The sequence below is a fragment of the Bombus terrestris genome, chromosome 7 (genome assembly GCF_910591885.1).
Source record: "Bombus terrestris chromosome 7, iyBomTerr1.2, whole genome shotgun sequence".
Classification (NCBI taxonomy): Eukaryota; Metazoa; Arthropoda; class Insecta; order Hymenoptera; family Apidae; genus Bombus; species Bombus terrestris.
Window position 1 is genome coordinate 1,752,393 of NC_063275.1, and position 12,654 is coordinate 1,765,046.

Below are 12,654 nucleotides of genomic sequence, written 5' to 3' on the forward strand. Positions count from 1 at the left end.
AAAATATCTATACAACATGACCTTCCTATAGATGCACACGAAATTGAACAGGTCAACAAGATTTTACAACCGTTTCCATCAGAGCTTCATCAAATTCTTCGTGTATATTAAAAAGTGGAAATAAATAATCAAACTGTACTACTATTCGATAGATTTAATTTACCTTCAATTTGAACGTTAACCCTTTGCACTGCTATGTCGAGTATGACTCGAAATCAGATTTTATCTCAGCAGCTGCTTTATCAAGTTCCACCTCTTTTTGTGAAACGTGCGAAAGAAAAGCAGCATTGCATCCTGGAAGTTGTTTCAAGATATATCGTGCACTTAAAAATTGGAAAATAGCACAATAGTGTGGACAAAACTGGTATTTAAGTGAATTTCTATCTTCCTTTATTTACTTAAATTGTCTTACTTTTTAGTTCAAGTAAATTTTAAATAAAACACTTAAAAGCGTTGAGAGCTGCTGCTAACGAAATTGAAATAAAATTCCGAGTGCGAAGGGTTAATATTTTTAATTTTACCTATATTTCTTTATACTTTTAATTTGATGTTTCGTACAAACAATATATGAAGTCGTTAAATAAAATCATTACTGCAAATATAATTAACCACTTAAACAATTTTTACACTTCTCTGTTATTCAACTAGTGAATATTAGTCCTTGATACTTGGAAAATTGCGCGATGGAAACGTATAGCTCGCTGTGGCGCGCGCGATTGGCTAAATGTTAAAGTTTAACACTTTACACTCCCTAACAAAGAACAATTAACAATTTACGAACCAATGTTGCACTCTCATCAATTGGACATGTAGAAACCTAACATAAACAGGGAGAGCCTCGCAAGTGCGAAAAGTTCAAACTTGGAATGGATAGCGTGCGGATCGCAAGATAACGGACGTACTTAAAAGCGTTGCGAGCTGCTGCTAACGAAATTGAAATAAAATTCCGAGTGCGAAGGGTTAATATCGTCGAAGGTTCGCGATATCAACCGATCGGTTGCAAGCTGACTGATCGCTATTTAGTCGATAACTCTTTACGACAGGATCGCCATAAAAATACATCGAGGTCTGTAAAATCATTTATTCGAGCATTAATATAGATCTCCATGAAAATGTAATATCGATCATAGTTGGCAATCTTCCGTTTTGGCAACATTTAAGCCACACATAAGCAACGCTAAAATGATTGCAACGATCCCGCCATTATCGCCTGTATTATCTCTATATACGCGTATAAATTTCCCGACTAACGTTCAGAAATTGCAAACTGGCACCGGCAATTTTCTATCGCTTTAAGCTCGAGCCCCGAAGAAATTGGGCTAAGTATAAAATACAAGGGAAACGAATTCGGTCAACATCGTAGTTGGCGCGCGATACAGAAATTTACGATCGGTTCGTCCTTCTATCTCGATAAGTTGCTACATTTTTACCGCTTTTCGACGAACGTACTTGCAGGATTCGAAATGGGTCGCGATCGATGCGTCTCTAATTATCGTTTATAACAGCTAACGAGTGTTTTCCCATCGCACGAGCGTGTTTTTCGTGCTTTTTACTGTCACGAGCCATCCGACGCAACGCCGTACGTTTATCCCGAAACATTCGCATCGCTATCTGTATCTGTTACGTTCCGTGACTCTCTACACAAACCAGGCCCCAAGATGGCAACCGGATGTCCACACACCTTTACTGCGCACCCTCAATAGTCTTAAGGACCCACCATGAATCAACATCTCTCTACCAGTCGCTTAGTCGCTAAATCGCTCAACCCATTTCTCGGTTCATATCTTACTTACGATTTATACCTCTCGCGATACTGTATCTCACTACTTGCAAGTCACTCCTATTACAATTAACACTTGACCGACCGCTAACGATTCAACAGCATACGCACATCCGACCGGCAGCTCAGGCGCAGATTCTCCCTAGCGCCGGCTCTGTTTTTGTTTAGACTCTCCAATATCTTTCTTTTCGTTCATCGCGAACGGTACGTTTTTCAAATTGGTATAAAACTGTAGGAGCTTACAAAGCAACGCAATTGACGCAACTGAGTAAGGTACCTTAGTATTAAATAACAAATTACTGCTCAAATAATGAGAAAGATTGTCGGCGACAAAAAGCTGATTAATAGTTTATCGGTCGGTAAGTGTTGGCGACAAAAAAACAATTAATAAGCTACTGGTCGGTAAAGTGTTACCAACGTGATCTTGCTAATAACTATTCGAGTCGAACGCTTCTAACCTTATTGTAAACAACATTACAATTCGACATTGTAATCTTACCCTGCGAGTCTCTCCAAACATTTCTATAATCCTGAGACAAGTTGTTGGAATAAAGTATATGTTATAACCTGTTAAACTCAGTGTTATACTAGTTCAACCAGCTCTATTATCCTAACGGAAGTAGGGGATCGATTAATTTGTGGCGTCGATTATCTAATTGTAGCGGGAATTTGCGACTCCTGTTGACGCGACTTCTCCGCGATTGGATTAAACAGTATCAGTGTCTTTATCGTGGTAATCCGGCGAAGTTTAGTTGGAAAACTTGTAATCTACACGGCAGAAGGCGGAACTATGCGAAAGTCGGATACACCGATGGAAAGTAGCAAGTTGCATAAACAAATAGAATCGGAAGAGCATCGTATTTCGTTGTCGACCTGTGTCCCATTAAACGGAACCAGTGGCACCGATAAATTTCGCGGATTAAACGGTTGCTGATAGAACAGAAGGCGAGGTGTGCATGCGTCGCCGACTCTATTGTTGCGCGCGCGTGCGCGAATTAATGCACGGACGCACATTTCGGCTGCACCCGTTCGTAAGATTAAATTATCATCCGCCTCGTTCACTCTCCGATTTTATCCCAACCGGCAACTATCTCGTCACGTCGATAAAACGCTTAAAATAAAAGGTTAAACTCGTGACAAAAAGAACAAAGAGGAAAAGAAACCTGTCTAATCAGAAGGACTAATTAATCTTTACTTTTCAGACTATCGAATGACTCGACAAACCAACCTCGAATTCAATTAATGCTAACAGCACGATCAACGCTTAGCAGAATCGTACGATCAAATTGTCGGAAATTTTTCCGGTCACCCGGTACAACGGTCCGGTCGCGGGACAGTGGAGGACGCAGAGACGAAAAGAGTGGGCCGAGAGGATGCGGCAGATGCTTTCGGTTATTTGTCTTGAGAAAGAGAAGCCCGACAGGACTAAAAGTCCTCACGGATAATCTATGTGCTCGCACGTCCCCTAATTCGCCTAATTCCGAAAGATCGGATTAATGCACCGCCACGTATCTCGGTTGAGCTTGAGTCGAGGGTGCAATTAAATTTCGACTACAGACGCTTCCTAACGATGCGATCGACTGCAGCGAGTCTCGCACGATTCGTTAAGGATCAGATTAATCGCGTGTCGTCGTGACCAGCATAGATGATGGTTCGATCGTTAAGTAGATTTTAACACGTTGACTGCCGCGCTTCTTTTCAATGAAATCTCCAACTTAAACTTAAACCTGTTTGGACCTATGGGATCCAACTATGGGGAACAGCGAGTAATTCCAACGTAGAAATTCTTCAATGATTCCAATCAAAAACTCTAGGATCCTTAATAGATGGACCTTGGTATGTTATCAACGGAACAATATATCGCGACCTCAAGATACCTACAGTTAAAGAAGAAATATCCAAATTCAGTAACAGATATAACATAAGAGTTAACAACCACCAAAATCCATTACTTACTCAATTACTTGACACGAGGGATCAGATCCGCAGGCTAAAAAGACATTTACCCTCTAGATTTAAACATTAGATTCAGCTAAAATCAAACATACGATAATCACTTATTATTCACGTTATAGTACCACGCCAGAATAATTTACTTATAATTCTCAATGAGAATTGATTGTAAAATTCTTCCAAATAAAAAAAAAAGAAAAAAAGGCCGTGAATGCCGCTGTACCAAGCGTACTCTGCTAGGTAATCCCACCGACATTTTAGTAACGCTTAGGAATAACAAAAAATTCCTGCCAAAAGATATTCCTCATTGCAAACTAAGAAAGGGGGAGATGGTATCCAAAGAAAATGATAACGGGATTGTCGTACTCAAATGGAGAAATACACGGGATGTGAGAATTTTATCTACAAAACACGCTCCCATCATGGTAGCAAGTACAAAAAAATCGTAGCATTCGTGCTGTTTCTGCAAGCCAACAGATATCTGCAACATTAAAACAGACCGAAGACCCTTTCCGAGTTATTTTCTTAAAAAGCGTTATAAGGTATGGATATTTTTACACAAATCGTTATATTTCGACGTAATACATTCGAATCAAAAGTTTATTTGATCCCTGGAAAGTTTTAAAAATTTAGTATACCACGGACCGATACGACCGGGACGTAGGGACTTAGAAAAATTTTGCATCGGTCTAAAGAGACCGAAGACCTTCTTCCAGTTATTTTCTTAAAAAGCGTTATGAGGTATCGATATTTTTTTACGCAAATCATTATATTTCGACTAGCTGTTGTTGAATACAACGAAGGAAAGTGTGGTATAGATTATTTTGACCAAATGGTTTCTTATGCCATCGCAATTGGAAAAGGAATCAAACGGTACCGAAAATTTGGCATTCAACTCCTTCTGGGAATTTCTATTGTAAACGCTTTGACGGTTTACAGAATTGCAACAAGGAAGCATATAAATATTAGAATATTTAGAGAATTATTAGCTGGAAAATTACTAGGGCTGTCTGAAGATACAAAAAAATCCTCAGCATAATATCAGCATGCAAACTATGTTATGCAGATAAAGACGTCGAATGGACCGAACAAAGACACAAAGGAATTTAAAGAAAACAACAACTTATTGTCCAAATTGTCCCGATTAAACTCAGCTTTGTATAGAATGCTTTAAAGTTCTACGTTCTAAATAATTTTCTTAATAAACTTTTTTCGTATTACTTTTATAACAATTCAACAGTTTTATTACTTCCTGTGGAATATCTTTTCAAATACCTACGACGATCCTTCGCAAGTAGGCGCAAATAAGCGTCAGCCGAATATGGGTGACGCGGCAGTCAACGTGTTAAAGCACAGACTTTATCCTGTCGCGAATTTTCCCCGTCGTTGTTAGCCTTCGTTTCGATAGATTTGCATATCTCGTTCGCGAACTAGGCAGGCAAATTCTATACAAACGGGGAAGAAGAGAAATGAAAGCAAACGATTTGAGATTTAAAAATTTACGACTCGTCAGAAGAAGTTTCATTGTCGTACACCTGACGTGTGCGCGATATTTACAGCCGCGACTTTTCTAACAGCTAACAATATCTACACCTGCTATTTACTACTCTGGGATAATAAAAAGTTATTCGCGTATCTGTTTACTCGCTTTCAAGTATCGTTCTTCTATGTTAGTTTTCTTGTATCGTACGCTCTATCTCCAATGTTTCTATTTTAGGAGCTTTTTACGCACGCAAAACAACGTAAAGTGAAATCTCTACGCTCTCGTATGGCGGGAATTCTGCGTCGCTGGAAATAAAAAAAAAAAAAGAAAAAAAAGAAAAACGGAGGGAAAAAGAAGAAAGAATAGAAAAGGCACGTTCTTATTTTCCCTGTTTCGAGCTCGATTCCTTGAACAGACAGAGAGACGTTAAAACAGCACGAAAGGTCAAGCCTGCGGTTTGAAAAAAGCCACTAACCATCGAAGGACGTTCGGTCCGACGATCGAATCCTCGTTTCCTCTTCAATAATAGTTAGCCACGTACGCGGCCCGAATATTTAAGGAGCAACGCGGGAATATTTCAAGGGATCCGGAGGAGCAGTTGGCAGTTGCCCCGGATCGATGCGAGTCGCCGTTTAATTCAATCGGCAAGTGAAAAAATATCTGCCGGGATTATCGTCGTCGCGATCCTATTGGCCGATGCTCACCGTCGTGTCCAATAATTTCTCGGCCGAGTCTCGTTCGCGTAATCGGTCACATTTCAATCACAAAGAATATTAATTTCATCAAACTCTTCGATCAGTTTCCTCGATCTCGCACAAGTCAATTCTTTCGATGAAACGTCACCGAGCGGAATTACCACGGTCTGTTCGAAAAAAATCTCGAAAGAATCAATGCACGTTTCACACTTATCCGGCTGTAATTCGCACGAGTTCCACGACGATTCTCGGTTTCGTAAAATTTACGATCACGTGCCGCGATACGATGCAAGCTCGCCGTCTCGTGTGATCCGTCACTGTAACCAGGCTGAACGCACAACACTGGTTTTTCGTGCGCGCAACGCGAGCACCGCTGTCGCAGCCGCGAGCAAGGCGCGAGCGCAATAAAAAGAAGAAACGATCGGCGGCGACAAAGATGTAGAAACGAAGAAAGAACGATCGGAGGAGTCGGCGAACCGCGTGCCGTGTAAGTACGTTTCTGCTGGTCTCGTCCGCTGCTGCAGATATATATTCCTGCACCAAGGTCCGCCCCCAAACTGAGGCACATCCTCGTTCTGGTGCACGTCGCGCTACACGGCCACACCACTAACGATTGTTCCTTCGAGGAATGATTGTGGCGGAAATGGGGCGTAAATGTAACTACCCCAGCGTTGCTCCGCCAATCAAGTCTCATAGCCTTTTTGAAATCGCGTCGTCCTCGGCGATAGTCGCGTAGTTAGCCAATTAGAAAACGAATCGCGGGAATCCCGTGACGGTTGGAATTCGAATGTTTGCGAGTGGAGGGGAGCGAAGCCGCGTGCTAAAGAGAAAACTGAAAAGCGAAACTATTGTTGAATTACAAGTTTCTGCGCGTAGCGAAAAACCGAGATTTGTTTCCACTGCATCGCGTTCATCCTCGCTGTTGTTTTTCATCCGATGTGTCTTTATCGTTCAATTTGGTCGCAAGACTCGGATCGATGCAAAAACGTGGCTACCCAGTGGAAATAGCTTCTGATCTACGAAATTCTCTTCCACTTTCATTTACTTCCGGTGGAGGAAAACAGGGCGTAAATTAATTAGGAAAATGCTGGACCGCGGTATCGAGATATAGCGAATCGATAAAAGCGAAATTTCTTGCCCGGGAAGAAAAAGCCGTAGCGAAATTCGAACGCGTCACACGCGTTTAATTGAAAGCGACTGCTTCAAACTGCGACACGAATGCGCACGTTGCCGCGCAACTATAGAAACCGCATTTTAAACGAGACTCGAGATACGAGGTGCGCGCGGTTCCAAATAACCGACAGGCCGAGTTCTTTAAATTTGAAACACTGCGACAGATATTGTAAAGGATTCTCCTATTGGAGACTTGGCAGTCCGTTTCGCCTCGTTAGGACTAATTCATTGGCGACGTAATAATTCTGATGGCCGAAGCGAGGACCACGACTGCGAAATACAATCAGAAATTCGCCAAGGAAATTTATACATTGAACGACCAAGTGGCTGGTAGACGAGAATCATCATCGAGTTTCGTAGAAAACAAGACTGCTGATGATCGTGAATTCTTGAAGTACACTCAAGTACAGACAACGACCGTCTAATGGCTCGTTTACCAACGTAAATTCGTTGGTTGCGGACCTTAACACTAGAACTACCGGTAGTTAACACGAAACTACTTGTACCAAAATGTGAAAATGACTGGTCTTTAAAAAATACGTAATAATAGAATATTTTTATAGTTTTTTATATCGTCATATTGAATGATACGCAGTAAAAATTGTAAAAACGCGTGGGAAGCTGCACGAAACGAGAAAACTGGTTATTTGGGGTTCGATAAACAGACTGCGGGACTCTTTTACGCTTTGACGAGTACCAGACATTTTGACTGATGTTGGGATAAGTAGCATTGATACAAAATTATTTTCAGTTTGAATACGTAAAAAAGAAAATAAAATTCATTATATTATTCTTTTAGTTATCGTTGCGAAAGTCAATATATCGTTGTGGAAAAAAATATAACATGGAGTAGGAATTTTCAAATAAAATTGTAAAACCAGTCAATTTGGCTGGTATGGTAGTTGTAGTGTTAATCCAGAGAAGAAACATGTTCCTCGTATGTTCCTCGATTGTTTCATCGACCGAGTATATCATCGGCGAAATATGAAAGGTGGGTTTGTCGATGAAACTAGAACGCCGAACATGATACGTAAAAAGATGGTGATCACAGCGGATTTGCATATTAAAGTAGTGGAAGGTCTCGGATCGACGAATCCAGTTGGCCGCGATCGCTTCTTTTCTACGAATCGCTGTAAAGAAGTTGGCTGGGAAAATGGCAGCGAACATGTCAAGGTTAATGAAACCGAGCAATCATCCGCAAAGACGTGGATTTTCCTTGGCCAATGAGAATACGCGGTTTCCGATCCACAAACAACAAATTTCCATACTTCACGACACACACACACATACACACACACACCGACTAGTTTCGAGCAGCGTCGCGTTTAAATTTCATCTGAAAAGAAGCGAACCGTTCCCTTATCTCTCGTACACCAATTTCCTTCGAACAAGTGTCTATTCCAGTGTCGAATGCCAGATATTATGCAAGAAACACGTGAAAGGAGAAACGAGGAACGGAGGAATACAAAGCTGAATATCAATGTTATCTCTTGGCAGGAAGCACGAGGACAAAAACAATATCACAGGCAATTGCATCCCGTTTCCTTGCGTTCGTCTTCAACGAGCTACGAATGGTCAATAGGCGATCTTGTTTTCTCTACTTCTCACTCTCCTCTTCGCCCGTGTCTCGTTCTCTCGCATTGTCACGCTGAAGATTCAATTAATCGAGGAACCAACAGACCAACAACGTCTACTGGCCGAAATTTTGTAGGAAAGTGAGAATGCAAGCTGCCTTCCGGCATGGTCGCGATTGTTCTCGAGATCAATTGTTCTTTGTAAAGAGTACGCGACACACTTTGTCGTGACGTCATACCGTTACTTGAGATTCGTGGTCGCTTGTCCAAAGAACGAACAACGTGGCAAGTTGTGGGAAACGACTCCGGTCGACGAAAAAACGTCTAACGATTTTTTCCGCTCCAGTCGCGCTCCTTCGCGTCCCTAAATATGCTGTTACGCCCCGAGGCTTACTATAGGCCGTGTTATTAACCGTCTCCCTTGGTACTAGTGTGTCGTAAACAGATCGTCTTACATGACCGGCGAGATATACACAATATAGCGATAAACACATAGTTGCGTCAAGCAGCGAGTTTTAAAAAACATCGATTCGCCTTTGGTCCGTTATTTTACCTACACAAAAAAGATGGCATACGTGATCATAGGCGCGAACGGTCGCGAGACCCGAGCGTGATGGGAGTCGTCTCCAGGAGAAGACAAAGGAAGGAATCAAAGGGCAATTAGTATCATGCGAGGAGTCAAACCGAATGCGTCGAGAGGTTCAAAGAAATACTATAAAGTCGAGTCAAATTATAATAATAAACTATTTGTATCATCGTTAAATTATTGGTAACGTGTTAATTATAATTTCAAATATTATTAAAAATAGAAACCTATATTAACCCTGATAATTCAGTGTTACAATCATTTAAACTACCTCTGTTATCCTAATCGAAACAGGGGAACGACTGATCCGCGGCGTCGACTATCAAAATCGCAACGAGAATTTACGCCTCTCGCTAACGCGTTTCCTCGCAATCATGTCTCTCCGCGAACGGTCGTAACAGTGTCGTTGACTCCAAGTTGCTTGGAATTTTTCAACTATAAGTTTCCACTTTCGTGCTATTGGGTTGGTAACTGGTAACGTTGGAACTCAAAGATGCAGAAAATACGTCCGCGTAACGCGACATCCGACGTAGAAGTAAAATTTCGTCGATAAAGTACTTTAAGGATTTTGATCGACTTTTCTACGAAAGTCTACCGATACGTCTGCAAGATCCTACGGAAGTGTTTAATTGAGCCGGATTTGAAAGCTTCGTGCATCAACAGAAACGCAGGAAACAGCCCGGATCCTTCATAATCCGACGTGAATATTTATCTTGTAGCTGCTTCGCTTTGAAAACTTTGACAAGTGGAAAGAACACGTAGTCAATTGTCATCGATTCGATAAAGGTAGTCGCATCATCGACGCGAAAATGCCAGCAAAGAGCAAAAGCTCCTCGGAAAGATGAACACGAGTGCGAAAAACGCGGTCCTACGTCGGCGTGATTTAGTCGCTTGATAAAAATCCGTCGCTTACGTCGATTGTCCAGCTACGGCTCGGGTTATTCTGAAGCGCGAGTTTTTGCAAATATCGTTCATAGGTTAAGTCGACTGGTTGCGACGAAAGCGCAGAAAACGTACGAGTCGCGCCGTGTTTTGAACAGCGGGAAAGTCGGTTGACTATGAAGGGAAAACTTATCAAATGGCAAGGCAGTTGAAGTGGGGGTGGTTCGAGGACGTTGTGCGGAGCTTGGCGTACGGTCGCGGCAATGGGGATAGCTTGAAATATTTATGATTCGCCAGCGTACAGAAATAATATATCGCGTGTAAGTTTGAAACTTCCGCTCTCTCGATGTAATTCGTAGATGGTCATCGATTACGCCGTTTAGAGAATCTCGTCCGAACGAATTTGTACGAATCGTATATCGGGTGATACGTTAAAAATTAAGCGTTCATGGAATAACAAAGGTTAGTATGATCTAGCTTCTACCTTACGTTGTTTCCTCGTAGCCGCGCGGTTCTCTTACCGTCCCCTAAATTCGCTTAATTCTGTAAATGAAGGCCGTGCAGCATGGAAAATAGGAAAAAGATGATTAATTATTAGTCAGCCGCGGTACCAATCGCAACGACCAACGTGTCTTACGAGTGAATTTCAATGAATATTTTGAAATATGTAGCACGCGATACAGTGTAGAAATAGCTTGGAGGATCGTGCCTCTTCAATTATTCCTCGTGATATTTTAAACATTGGGGAAAACATTGCTCGTGCACGAGCCTTTCACGCCAAGCGTTTTCGGCGAAAAGAAAAGTTCACTGTTCCAGTTAACCAGAATTTTAGGACGACCCTTGGGGGAGGGGCGGCACGCCACATCGAAATAAAATGATTAATTATTAACTGGTTGATATTACGACTACGATTACGATCGATGTGACGAAGGCCTAGCCTGGAAGCATCGGCGAGACCGACGCGATTATCAGAGCGATGTATCGCATCGATATCGGTGATTGCCAGGTGACAGAACCGAAATGTCGAATATAACGAATTCCAGCCATGATTGAACTCCACTTTGACAAGGCAATGACGATGAGAGACGACCTGGAGACATGCTACCGTGTCTATGCTTCGATCTATCGTTCGTCTCTAGACTGTTCTACTCGCAATGCCTGATGTCATTGCTACCGAACTGAATGAAAATCAACTTTGAATTGCTCGTACGTCTATGAAAATTACAAATTTTTTACAAATTAGTCTCTTTTTCATTTCGACGAAGGAAACCAAGATAAGTGGAGTAATTCGCAAGAAATTTTCCCGTAATAATCGGTGGCGCAAATTACAGACGTGGTTTTCCCCATTGGAATTCACGGTATTCGAGACACTCGTTTAATCCTGCAAACACGATGCGTCCTCGTTTCTGCCACATCTATGAAACACTCACTAGCTCGATTTGCAATTTCGTACGAGAGACGATCGAGGACAGTATGGTGTGAACACTCGATGAAATAGCTTCGACGGTCGAGTAATCGGCGCAATTTCTTTTCGATCGGGTGAGAATAATAGAAAATTGAATATGACAAGAGCTAGAATTAGCGAGACGCGCGCATAAATAGATAGCCGATGTTGGTGGAAAATAGAAACGAGGAAACCGACGTGGTACATTCGCGAACGCGACGTTTGGCGAAAGCGAAGACGAGCCCGGCTACGCAGTGCTTCCGTGGAAACGAAAAGATAAGAGCGTGATTCGGTTAGTTTACGAAGGCGCGTGCCGCGGCATCCTTCGATTCGAAACTTCTCTCTCTTACGCTTAGTTTGTTGAAGCAGCGCGCGCGACAAGGTAGACCACCGAGGGGTGACCTGCCATCGGCCACCCGCAACCGCCTTTCTGCTCTTCTACTCGCCCTCCCTTTTCCGCTCGCTCGAGACCCCTCGCAACTTCCCATCCCAACCACCACCGGCTCGATATTCTTTCCGCGCTCCTGCACGGAATACGATCAACCGCTCCGGTGCGCGCCACTCGCTCCACGAGGCAATCTACTCCTCTTGCTCTCCCACCAGCTTCTCCACGACCGAGTCGCGTTTGCCGTAGTCGTCGTCGTTGCACACGTCCCTACCGTCGCGTCGACCAACAAAGTTAATCTATCTAAGCGAATTTACCTTTCCTATGGTTACGTTAACGTGTTAACGACCGTTTCAACCAGTCCCTGCCTATGTTTCTTTTATGTCCACTCTGATCGTGCTACTGGCTAGCGTTAATGGCGCCACCTGCACCTCTTCGTAAAACCAACCGATCTGTACAGCCGATCGACGTTTTACCAAGCAACGGTTCTTGTTGCTTCAATGTCATATTTTTAACAAAATAAAGCACTGTGTTTTTATCGAGTATAATCGTAGATATCGTAATTCCGATTTTCTTTTTTTAGAAATATGGTCGGTATCCGATCTTGACCTACCCTCCGCCTCTAGAAATTAGCTAGATCGCAGTATAGAAAGCAGAAGTTTGCTGGCTTTCACTGGCATCGATCAAACTTGCTTGTGC

At 42.5% G+C, this 12,654-nt stretch overlaps 1 protein-coding gene across 22 annotated transcripts in view; it reads right to left on the reverse strand.

Moving 5' to 3' along the window:
* The window catches only part of LOC100648438 (potassium voltage-gated channel protein Shaker), a 198,121-nt gene that overhangs the window by 81,634 nt on the left and 103,833 nt on the right, over positions 1–12,654 (reverse strand). The window contains exon 1 of one of the 22 annotated variants that reach the window (XM_012309724.3): positions 5,692–5,708. The exons of the other annotated variants lie outside the window; for them this stretch is intronic. The gene's annotated coding sequence lies outside the window, so the exon portion shown is untranslated. Of the gene's footprint in view, positions 1–5,691; positions 5,709–12,654 lie in introns of those variants that run through there. 22 annotated transcript variants of the gene reach the window in all.